At 43.1% G+C, this 12,083-nt stretch overlaps 1 pseudogene; it reads right to left on the bottom strand.

Moving 5' to 3' along the window:
• Positions 1 to 8,882: 8,882 nt before the first annotated feature.
• On the bottom strand, positions 8,883 to 9,224 carry LOC117053082 (annotated as a pseudogene).
• Between the last annotated feature and the right edge of the window lie 2,859 nt (positions 9,225 to 12,083).

The raw sequence follows: 12,083 nt of genomic DNA, 5'->3' as shown, positions 1-12,083 counted from the left end.
TGAACATGTAAAAAGGGCTTACCTGATAAATTATTCCGTAATGAGAAGAGCAGAGTTAGATGATGATGTGAGTGTGTATGCATGCACACACATGTCATAGAGAAAGAGGTGTGTTTAGGAACAAGAGTAGTAAGGGATTTACAGAAGTTTCCCTCTGATTTTTCTATAAAAAAATCTTGCATATATGTGTATACTCTTTTGACAATGGAAACTAAATGATCAATTATCTCTAATTTTGTCTGTCTCAGCTTCCTGAACATTTAATAACTCTTAAGTGCTTTTTTCATATCTGTAAGTCTATCAGTCTGCACATAATTGGTTTAAGAGCCTGATTCCAAAAAAGGATGTTACAGGTTGCATTATTTGAGAAAAATATAAAAATACTAGAGCCAACCACAAATTACACCTTGAAATTCTCTGCCATGCTTATACTCAGAGAAATGGGGCAGAAGTGGGTATTTCAAATAATTTATCCAAGGGAAGGAGTAACTGGCCAACTGTTTCTCTGTTGGGGTTGACCATTTATTTAGTCTACTTACTACCTGCCCTTCAGCAAATGGTCCAAGGGAGGATTATAAAAACAGCACAATTAAAACAAGTACAAATTATATTAAAATCATAAAACAAAACTACAAAACCAACCAACAACAAAATTAACAAAACAGCAGCACAAAACGGCAATGCAGCACCCACTCAACTAAAAGCTGGACTGTCTTGACACAACTTCTTTCCTTTTTACTAAATGTTTGGGTGCAGCTGCTGCAAGTAGCAATAGCAGTCGCGTTACCCATTTTCATCATCATCATCATCATCATCATTTTATTTGTATGCCACCTTTCCACAGTTAAAACAATGCTCAAGGCGGTTTACAATATGAAAAGAAGAAGAAGAAGAAGAAGAAGAAGAAGAAGAAGAAGAAGAAGAAGAAGAAGAGGAGGAGGAGGAGGAGGAGGAGGAGGAGGAGGAGGAGGAGGAGGAGGAGTTTGGATTTGATATCCTGCTTTATCACTACCCAAAGGAGTCTCAAAGCGGCTAACATTCTCCTTTCTCTTCCTCCCCCACAACAAACACTCTGTGAGGTGAGTGGGGCTGAGAGACTTCAGAGAAGTGTGACTAGCCCAAGGTCACCCAGCAGCTTTATGTGGAGGAGCGGAGACGCGAACTTGGTTCACCAGATTACGAGTCTACCGCTCTTAACCACTACACCACACTGGTGTAACATAGTTACAAACGTAGCAAAGTAGTCATAAAAATAATAAAACGCATCAAAAACTATATAACCAAACTGAACAATTTCCATATAAAAATAATGATACAAAAAATTAATATCAATAACATCAAAAACTCCCAACAAAACTTAGTACCCCAAAATACCCCATTTTCCATCCTCCGCAATGTCCCAGACCTAATATTGTTCTGAGTTATTGTTGGGGTGGGGTGGGTGTGCAGAAGATGGTGACCACCACAAAAATGGTGGGAATTCTGCAAAGTGCATTTGGGGTATGCAGTGTTAGAGGAGGCATAGTACCTCTGGTGGGGGAACATGGTGTGCTGCTTCTGGGGTAATTTGTCCACCATTAGTCCCCACCCTGTCCTCAACTTTCACCTGTGGTTCCTAGAGGTTACCAGCTTGCAACAGCAGCCACACCCTGGGACTGACTTCAACTGGCTGGCTCAGCTGGGTTAGGGTAACTAACCTTCGGTGAGTTAGGGACTTCCCCTGCATGCAAATACATACTCCAGCAGATTGAGTGAATGAGTCCATTAGTGGGTCCCATGGTCAAGAAGGCAGTTTCTGCACATGCTGTAGAGCAGAGGGAAGTGAGGGGCAGATGGGGCTTGTCCACATAGGAAGGTAGCCCATCTAAGAGAAGGAAATCTCTCATCCTAAACCTCTGCTACCTTGTGGGATATCTACAGGAGAAGAAAGGGATAAGCAATAAACCCTACACAAATCCAGAGTGTCCCTAGGATGATTGGATGGTGCCTTGTATGCCTCTTTCCAGCAACTCCTGAAGCTAAGCTGGTGACAAGCGTATTTTTCTGCTTTCCTTTGGACCACATCAGTGAGTCATCTGGGCAGCCCAGGACACTGCCCAGGCTTGTTTCTTGGGGATATCACTTCAGTTTGGGTAACGCAGCAGTTTGACTTCATCCCTGGAGGTGTACCTATTGTCTCTCAAGATAGGCACATGCCAAGAACATCTGGGGTGTTGGGGGAGAGTTGAAAATAAGAAAAATCTCAGACATTTTCTCAGGAAAAAAAGACATTAAAATGTTTAGCTTAGTGAAAAAATACTTTTTCAAATGTTGGTTCTTAACTGTTGCAATTTAAGAGCCCACCAGCGACCTAAAATTCTTCAGCCTCTGATTCACATGGATCCAGTTTGCCCAAGGGCAAAACTTTGCAAGAACTCACAACTTATTTCTCAGCATTTTCAACAGGCATATTTGTGACATCACTACCTCAATGCTTGTTTAAGGTTCACTGTAACTGAATTCTGGCAATGTGTTGCATTCACTAGGGTTGCCAACTTTGGTTCTGACAAGGCCATTAACAACTGAATGACAGACAAAAGTTCAGCCACTGATGTTTTCCTGGCATTGAGCTACATATAGTGATGTGGAAAACTTCATCATCTGAATTTCTGCCCGACATGCAGCTATTAAATGGACAAGAGCACTACAATGGGAGAGGGAATTGGCACCCGTATTCTTCCTATATAAATTATTAAAGATCCTTGATTCATATTGAATTTGGCAGTACTAAGTTCTGTTCACTTTAACTCTGCTTTTGAAGAAATTGTTTCAAGATCCTGGGTTTTGGCATCAGTCATAAAGTGATGGAACTCTAATTGGGTTTTTCTTTTTTTAAATCTAGTTTGGTGTGGATTTTTAGGACAATGGCCTTCAGTTTGAATTTTGTGAGTAGGCTTTGTCCAAGGGAAATAAATTAAAACTCAAGGGTGCACAGAGTACCTTCAGTGACTCACTAAGAGTTCCTCCATATTACCTCTTTATTGAACATTTATTCTGGTTTGCTTGCACAAAGCTTACACAGCAGAAAAAATGTACTGATCCTTATCAGGCGTTTGTTTGTAGGAAGATTATATGACAATGAACATTCATCCTGATTTGCTTGTGTGGTGTTTATATGTCTTCCTGTTAATCATTTGTTTATTCCACACTTTTGTATACATTTCATTGTCACTTTCCTAACTGCAAAAAGCCAGCCTCTTTTTTTAAAGTGGATTTGTGGTGCTAGGTCAACAGAGCACTCTAATCCACTTTAATTATGCAAACCTTAATTTCCCAGTTTGTGCTTGAATCCCTCCTGCAAAATATTGACAGTCTGGAGGCACACTGAAGTTATCGGTATCCCTCCCCCCCCCCACCAAGGTGCTGTGTGTTTAACAGCTGGATAACACAATGGACATGAATTCAGCAGGTTAAAGTTTTTATAATCTGCAGAGATTTAGGTGTATCTTAATTGGTGTGTTAGCCAAGATTCACCCCTAGAGTCACCTGTACAAGATCACATTCTTTATCCTAAATAGTTTCCCTGAAATAACTTGCCACCTTTCCTATTCTTCATTCACAGTAATTATCCTGTTCTAGGTGGTAAAATTATTCCATGTGTTTAACTAAATCAGGGAGTAAGAAATTAGAAGACATAAATGGTAAAGAGATAAAGAAAAATCAATAAATAGAGGGAAAAGCATGAGGGGTGGGAGGGCTGGGAGATAAAATAGCGAATAACCATGGAAAAGGGAGAAGAGAGACTATTCTGAAAACCATGACACAGCAATCTGGAATAGTCATCCATGAAGTGTACGTAGCGTTGTACTGATGCAATGTGGAAATAATTATATCTGACTAGAAGTGTGTGAGAGCAAATAAAATGGAAGCTAAAGATATTATCAGAGGAGTTATTCTCTGTTATTACTCAGAATAAAACAATATGTGCATGTGTACTTTTAGGATACATTTGCACAGGAATTTCCCATGTTGCCAGTTTAGCACTTTATTGCAAGAAAGTTACAAAGGTTAACATAGCATGATACCATACCAGCAATACATAAGCAGCTGTACAAGCAGAAGTCCCTCGATTTGCTAACAGAACCAGAATTATAGGAGGACACTGGGAGGAGAAATTTCCCTCCCATTAACCTCGGTAGGAGTAGAAAACATTCTGAGTTGGCATTGGGTTCAGTGACCATTTCACCAGTGTAGTGGGGCAAAACACCAGGCCTGCAGTAATATACTGTAAGTATAGGATTGCTTTGTTAATACAGTTTGGTGTTTCCCACATTGATATCATTCCTCACAGCATGTATACTGCCTTGACAGCCCTGACCTCATGATTTTCATTCCTACATTTGCAATACAGACAAAAATACAGGTGAGGGATTCAGTGTCATTGAACACAGATGCCTTATCGGGACTGGATGTCCTAAATGGGTGCATTGGATTCCTCTCTTCTCACAATGCCTTTGTGCAAATTTGTGCAGAATGAGAGGATGCAAGTTTGCCCAGCTGCACCATTGAACTAAACAGAATTCCCATTTTTTTCATTGAATTCAATGGGACTTGTGAAGAGTGGACTACGTTTAATACCTAGTTGTCACATTAAAGACAAAAGATGGATGTAACCAAAACAGGTGCAATGGTTCTGGGGGTTTGAAGAAAACAACACTGAGCTGTTTTGCAGAGACAAAGACTTGCAGCTAACGTTGAGTCACCGTGTAAATATAAATTTGACTTACGCATAAGACATGGGCCTCTATACGTGGAGAGAAAGTTCATATCTTGCTGAGCAGAAATAAATGCTTATAATGCTATATCTCTTTCTGACATGAGCCGCACAGGCTATAGTTGTAACTCTAATTGAATAATGGCTTCTTGCCAGGATATAAGTTTGATTAGTTTGGAATTGTATTTTACATCTCTCAATTTCTCCTTTTGAGGCTTTCACCATTCTTAATCGAAGCCACAGTTTTCTGGCTCATACACTGATGGTTGCAGGCTTGTCTGCTTGTCTGTCTTTCTGTATGGGTGCTTTTAGATGGGGGCTTAATATTGCAAATGGGTCATTAACAACAGGGCTTGTAACTTATCAGGTTTAAAGGAAATTCTTTCCAGTAGCACCTTAGAGACCAACTGAGTTTGTTCTTGGTATGAGCTTTCGTGTGCATGCACACTTCTTCAGATACGAAGAAGATACTTGGTATCTGAAGAAGTGTGCATGCACACAAAAGCTCATACCAAGAACAAACTCAGTTGGTCTCTAAGGTGCTACTGGAAAGAATTTTCTATTTTGTTTCGACTATGGCAGACCAACACGGCTACCCACCTGTAACAGGTTTAAAGGGTATATCTAGATGAAAGGGGACGGATGCATAGGCTGACATTTTGATGCCAGTGATGTCATGTGGAGACTGAGAAAAGCTTGCATGCATGAACAGCACCAGTCCCACAACAAACAAACACCTGGAAGGACTATATATATAGAAACATAGGAAGCAGCTTGATACTGAGAAAGACCATTGGTCCATCTACACTGACTGGCAACACCTACCCAGGGTTTCAGGCAGAGTCTTCCCCACCACTACCTGGAGATTCCAGGGATTAAATCTGGACCTTCTGCATGCAATGCAGGTGCTCTACAGGTGAGCTACAGCACTTCCCATAGCGTGCCATGTAACTTGAAAATTGATGGGTTGGATTGGAAGCATTCACCCTGAAGGACAGCAACTCCAGTGCCCTGATATTCGACCAGGCATTCTGCCAAGTTAACATATATAGGATTGCAACACTTCTAAACCCCACCTACACTAGGCACTTAAAGCAGGATCATACCACTTTAAACAGCCAAGGCTTCCACTAGAGAATCCTGGAAATTACAGTTTGTTAAGAGTGTTAGAATATCCCTTTTCCCCTCACAGAGCTTGAATTCCCAGACGTCCTTGGGAAGGTGGGTTGATTGTTAAGCAGCTTTGGAAATTGTAGCTTTGGGTGGTGGTCTCCCACTAACTCTCATAATCCTTCCCAAACTACTGTTCCCAGGATTAATGGGGGATGCCATGACTCTTTAAAGTGGTGTGATAATGCTTTAAATGTACAGTGCAGGTGGTGCCCTAGTAATTCACTATACAAACAATTCATGTTAAGTGGATTGGAGGGTTGGATGCATTAAGAAGATTTGTGTCCCTGGTCACTTAAATTTCTTCATGAAAGCACCAACTGGGGACTGTCCAAACCACACTACAGCCTCTTCCCCCACCAGGGAATTGTTGTTTCTGGAAGACCTTTGGGATGCTAATTAATCTGTTCAGAAAGTGCACTGTCCCTGGCTACAGGTCATTGTCTACTTTGCCTTCCATTTCAAAGAAAGAAATGGGGCTTGTATAATTTGGAGAATTTGCTGTTGAGAACAGTCTTGCCCTGCACAATGAAAAGAGAACTTTAAGAAGAAGCCTCACCATCATTTCCACAGTGTTACAACCCCCCCTCCCCATTTTCCTCATTTTTCAACCATATTTCTGTCAGCAACAACACTGTCCTACATTTGGGATACGATGGCTAAGAGGCCAAAGCACTTGTTAAAAGCCTTTCTATACCAGTTGAATGCTAGTTATGCTGCTGCCATGAAAAATGCACTGATGGAATGCCTCAGATATACCAACAGAACACAGTGTTTATGAGGAGTTTCAGAAGTACTCAAGGGGACTAACGGTAGTGACCTTATTTCTGGTTAAGCCTCTGGGACTGGTGGAGCTGAAGTGTTGCTGTGTGTCACCTTTATTTTATTTAAAACATTTGTATCCTGCTCTTCAACTGTAGAAGACTCACAAAGTGGCCTTTCTGCATGCTGTGAGTGTGCTGGGTGCATATCCCCGTTGTTGTGGGTCCATTTAGCGCCCCCCCCCATGTATGAAGAGTATGTGGGTGTCACTAGTATAGTCCCTGGTTGATGGGCTATGGCAGTGGTGCCAGGGCAGGTAAGTCTTTTTTATGCCATCTTTTCATTGTGTGTGTTTCCCTTCTTTGCTGAGCAATTATAAGATATGGTATTCCTTTGGAGTAACAGTGACAGGCAAGGAGAAGGAAAGATATGTCACTGTTACTCCAAAGGAATACCATATCTTATAACTGCTCAGCAAAAAAGGGAAAGGCACACAATGAAAAGATGGCATTTAAGGACTGCTCTGCCCAAAACATTTTAATGAAGGTTTTAATTTAGAGAAAGTGACCATTGCTCTAAACTTCAAGATCCAAAATTACAATAGATTTTCTATAAAGCATTTTGATGTTAAAAATTGTGCCGTCATTATGGACCCTGGGTTTGAAAAGTATAATATCTAGAGCTCTGCAGCCTAGTTTTCTGTATTTTCACTCTGAATTAAGTGACACTGAATTCAACGGAACTTATTCTCAAGCATGTCTAGAATCACAAGTGTACACTGCTTCACTCCTTCAATAATAAGGTTGCTATTTTCCCCCTTGAAAAACTCTGTGCCTTTAAAAGCTACACTGGCAGCAGAAAATCAACCATGTCTACACCCCTCCTCCCCAAAAAATCAGATGTGGAGCATTTATTTGTGGTGAAAAGAAGGGAAAGAAAATGCTGGACATATGGCACATACTCTTTAAGATTTTTTTGCTGTGAAATTTTGTAAACAGCTTAGAGAGCCCTTCAGTGGGACATATTCTAAATAAATGCATAATAAAAATTTAGCTATTTACAAGCACAGGAATTCTGCCAAAATAAAATTGACATCCCTATAACTAGTTGTTTTCAGGTTTTGAAAAGAATTTCAGGCTCAGAGCTGGTGGAAAGCTGGCTAATGAACTCTGTGCTGGAAATAACATTAGATCCTTCAGAGGCTGAGATAACACCTCCACACCATGAATTTTGCTGAAATCTTTGGAGTTGGCTAGGTATTTTTAAAAAGAGTTTTGATGGTATCAGTGTCACCTTCATCCAAGCCAACTGAATGAGACTGATGTCTTGGACTGCTTGTGCAAGTTACAAGAACAGCCCTCATGATAAGGCCAATAAATGATACACTGTTTTCAGCAAATGTACTTTTAATTTCCTTGTACTTCCAGCAAAATATTACTCACATGAATTCTCACTCGATTGTTTTCACCTCCCCCATGTTTAACATTATCAGGCAGGTGTACTCTCACTCTTCCATCCCTTTTGTAGAGAATTGATGCTGCCATATTAGCCGCTGGGGGAAAAAATTATTTGGTTTTGAATTCCCTTGCTTTTGGTCATTCATATATGTAAATCTATGCATATCACAAGGAAGGAGGACATTGAACGTAAATCAGAACTCAGGTTTTAAGTAAGCTTTCATAAGATCATGCTGAGAAGCCTATTGTTTTTAGCCCTAGGGGTTTTTTTCTTTTGGGAAATATTGTAGGACCACACGCCAGTAGTGAGTGGGACAATGAATGTGACTCTTATCTTTGTGCAGTTGGCTAAAGTCCTGGCATACAGATGTCCAAGGTTTCTACACATAACACCCCTCCATCCAGACAAGCAAGAGGTATTGCTAAAGTTCAAGGGCACCTTTCAGCCAGGCAAAAGTATGAGGAAAGTGTGGCCAGGGTAGCAGTCTGAAGGACCAAACAGAGAAATATTTGCCTCCACATCTGACCCCAGCCTTGTTGTATATTGACCTTAACTTAGAATCATTGAATAGCCCTCCCTGCCCCGGAGACAAACATGTTTATTACTATTCACAATAATTATTTTAAGGTGAAAACAAAAGTGGCTATTAAATTACACAGACTTCATCAACCTGCTTGCAAGGTGAAAGGCTTATCTGAAGAAAGAACAATCAACTAACTTGGTGGTCTTCTCTCTCCTGCTAGTGCCTATACTTCTGGAATTCCCATTCTCAATTATCTAATGGACACACCTGCCAAGTCTTAAGCTAATGATAGATACAATGGAAGTGGAAAGCACGATTGCAGGCAGCCCATGCAACAGTGCATTCTTCGGAGGTAGCTGATTCTTGGTTGGCTTGACATTCTATGCACAGATCCATAATATGGTTTCTGCAAATGGCACTGTTGTCAACCACAATGTCCCAAACCCAGAGTGCAGCTGCATTCCACTTCTTTACTTTGAAACGCTTCTTGCCGGCACCACTATTAGTCCCACTCGGTGTGTCCACATCCATCGCAGCAGCCATTTTGGATAAGCCAGTCCTGGCAGAGTGCTACCTGAATCATTGAATTGTAGAGTTGGAAGGGATAGAGGAAAAGTAGGTGTTGAGTAGTTCCACCTTTTCTGTCACCCAATAGTATTTCTCCATCTTCTCCACACAAGTGACCTGCTATTTGCTTGTTCTTCCTCTGGCTTCAAATATAGCCAAAGAAACATTTTGTATTATTTTAAACTATCTTACAAGCCTGAGCAAATTCTGACCTTCTCCCTGCAACTGTGGGCTACTTGTATATGCTCTTCCTTTGCAATTTCTCCTTTCTTAGATTTCAGCTCATCTGTAAGCTCCTTATGCAGCCACACCAGTTTCTTTAGGTTTCTCCCACTTTTCCTTCTTGTTGGAATTGTATCCCTTTGTGTCTTCAATATTTCACCTTTAAGAAACTCCCATTCATCTTGTACTCCTTTCTCTTTGAGTATTTCTGATGATAGGCAGTTCCTTAAGCTTTTTGAAATCAGTCTTTTGAAGTCCAGAGTACATATAACTCAAAGTTTATCACAAGCAAAAGCATACAAATGATCTGCACAATAACTAGTGCACTCTCACATTCATGCACACTTAACCTAAGAGAACAAGAAACTGAGTGTAGAAGAAGTAGCAAGGTAGTTTAAACATAACCTTGTGGCAAAAAGACACTAAAAAGCCTTTAGTCTATCATCAGGTTGGGAGGGGACCAGGGGCGTCGCTAGGGGGGTGCGGTGGGTGCGGTACGCCCCCGGGCGACAGGGGCGAGAAGCGGCGGGTGGGGGCGAGAAGCGGCGGGTGGGGGCGACAAGCGGCGCCCCTCCCGCCACTCCCCAGGCAACGCCGGTCACCCCGGGAGCAGCAGCACTGCACGGACGGGGTGCTCCCTCGGCCGTGCGCTGTTGCTCCCGGGGCGACCGGAGCGAGCGGCGGCGCATGGGGGTGACAAGCGGCAGCCCCTCCTGCCATTCCCAAGTGCTGCCGCTCCCTCCGTCACCCCAGGAGCAACAGCGCACGGCCGAGGGAGCACCCCGTCCGTGCAGCGCTGCTGCTCCCGGGGTGACCGGCAGCGTGGGGAGTGGTAGGAGGGGCCGGTGCTTGTCAGCCCCACGCGCTGCCGCTGGCTCCGTCCCCCCGGGAGCAGCAGCGCACGGTGTGTGCGGTGCTGCTGCTCCTGGGACAACGGAGCGAACGGCGGCACGTGGGGGTGACAAGAGGCAGCCCCTCCCACCATTCCCACGCGCTGCCGCTCCCTCCGTCACCCTGGGAGCGGCAGCGCACGGCCCGACGACGGAGTGCGCCTGCACGCGCAGGCGCACTCTGTCATCGGATCGCCGCTTCCACAGCCTCCTTTTGAGCCGGAGAGCTTAAAAGCGAGCTCTTCGGCTTAAAAGAGGGCTGCAGAAGCGGCGCCGGCACCCCCGGAAATGCCCTGGGGGCGGAGCATCATGACGTCACAATGTGATGTCACGACACCCCGCCCCCGGGGCGTTTCCTTTGCCGCCCCGGGTACCGTGGAGCCTTACTCCGCCACTGGAGGGGACACTTGCATGCTCCCTTCCCATGCAGTGGCGCTTGCAGGGCCCGTTAAAGGGCAAACCAGGAGCCCCTGGCCCTAAAGCTGCAGCATGTAGGTTAAACTCCCGGACCGAGGTTAGTCGGAGGGCATGCTGTGTAAGTGTGCGCTTTGCAGTCCCCTCCCACTGTACCTCTTCAACTTGCATATCCTTAGCACATGGGCTGAGAGGGTTGCCTGCCAAGGCCTATGCCAAGTTTCCCACTTCTGAAGTTCAATAAAGTTGTGGCCAATTTGAACCCATACTCTGGTCTCGTGTCTCGTTCTTTGGGGAAGGGGTAGGCACCACAGACAGGGTTTCGCACATGTGTCCACAAACAAGTGTTTTGCATACGTTTTCCTGGTGGGACAGGATACCTGCAATGAGCCTCCACTGTTTTGCTCATCCTTTTAATTGACACCTAAGTGATATCCATGTTTGCCTAAAGAGACTCTGCATCAGTAAATCTGAGACATAAAGTCTATGCATTTAGCAATCTTTTGACAGCCAGATAGTTTCATTAAGTTATTCCAGTCCCATCTTCCTAGTGATTCCTGTCATGTCTGTGCAACAGATAACGCAAAAAGGCAATAGAAAATGTAGTTCCACTGAGAGGTAATTACCCCAAATGCAACTCTTTGGTCATGCCAACACAGTTGAGAACCAAAGTGAAATCTTACCCAAAGCATCATGGTAACAAGCTCTAGTCCACAAAAGTTTGTGTCATAATAAATATGTTGGTCTTTAAGGTGTCTTAAGGTGCTCTTCATTGTTTTTGCTACAACAGCTACCACTCTGGAATTTGTGACATACAAAAGTTAACCATTATTTATGAACACACCTATAGACCCTAAAAGGATTCTATGTACGTTTACATTTTCATGGAGATGAACAGTGGAGCAGTTGTGTGAATGCATCCACACATGATAGGGCGACTTTTTAAAAACTGCATAGTAGAGAATATTGGTTTTGCAATGTATTCCATAAATGTGGTCATCAACAATCTCATCACAGGGGATGCATATAAAAGACTTCTGCAAAAAGTACTTATAAATTGCTTTGCTTCCAGTGTTCAGGCAGTGAGTGCCATTGCTTATTATGCAATCAAAATGGCATCAGCCACATAGAAGAGGGGAGGTATAATTAGGTTGAAGCTAACCCCCAAGTTGGCATAAGTACAAACAATCTTTTGGTGGAATAACTGGAGTGGGGGATTCCAAAACTGTCTAATGAGGAATGAACATATTCAGTGGTCACTGAATACTGATGTGGGTGTGTGGGAGACAATATGGGAAGGGTAGTCACAGAGAAGGACAGGGTT

Source organism: Lacerta agilis, chromosome 9, assembly GCF_009819535.1.
Source record: "Lacerta agilis isolate rLacAgi1 chromosome 9, rLacAgi1.pri, whole genome shotgun sequence".
Taxonomy (NCBI): domain Eukaryota; kingdom Metazoa; phylum Chordata; class Lepidosauria; order Squamata; family Lacertidae; genus Lacerta; species Lacerta agilis.
The sequence above is the reverse complement of the archived record's forward strand: the minus strand, read 5'-3'. Positions and strand labels throughout refer to the sequence as shown.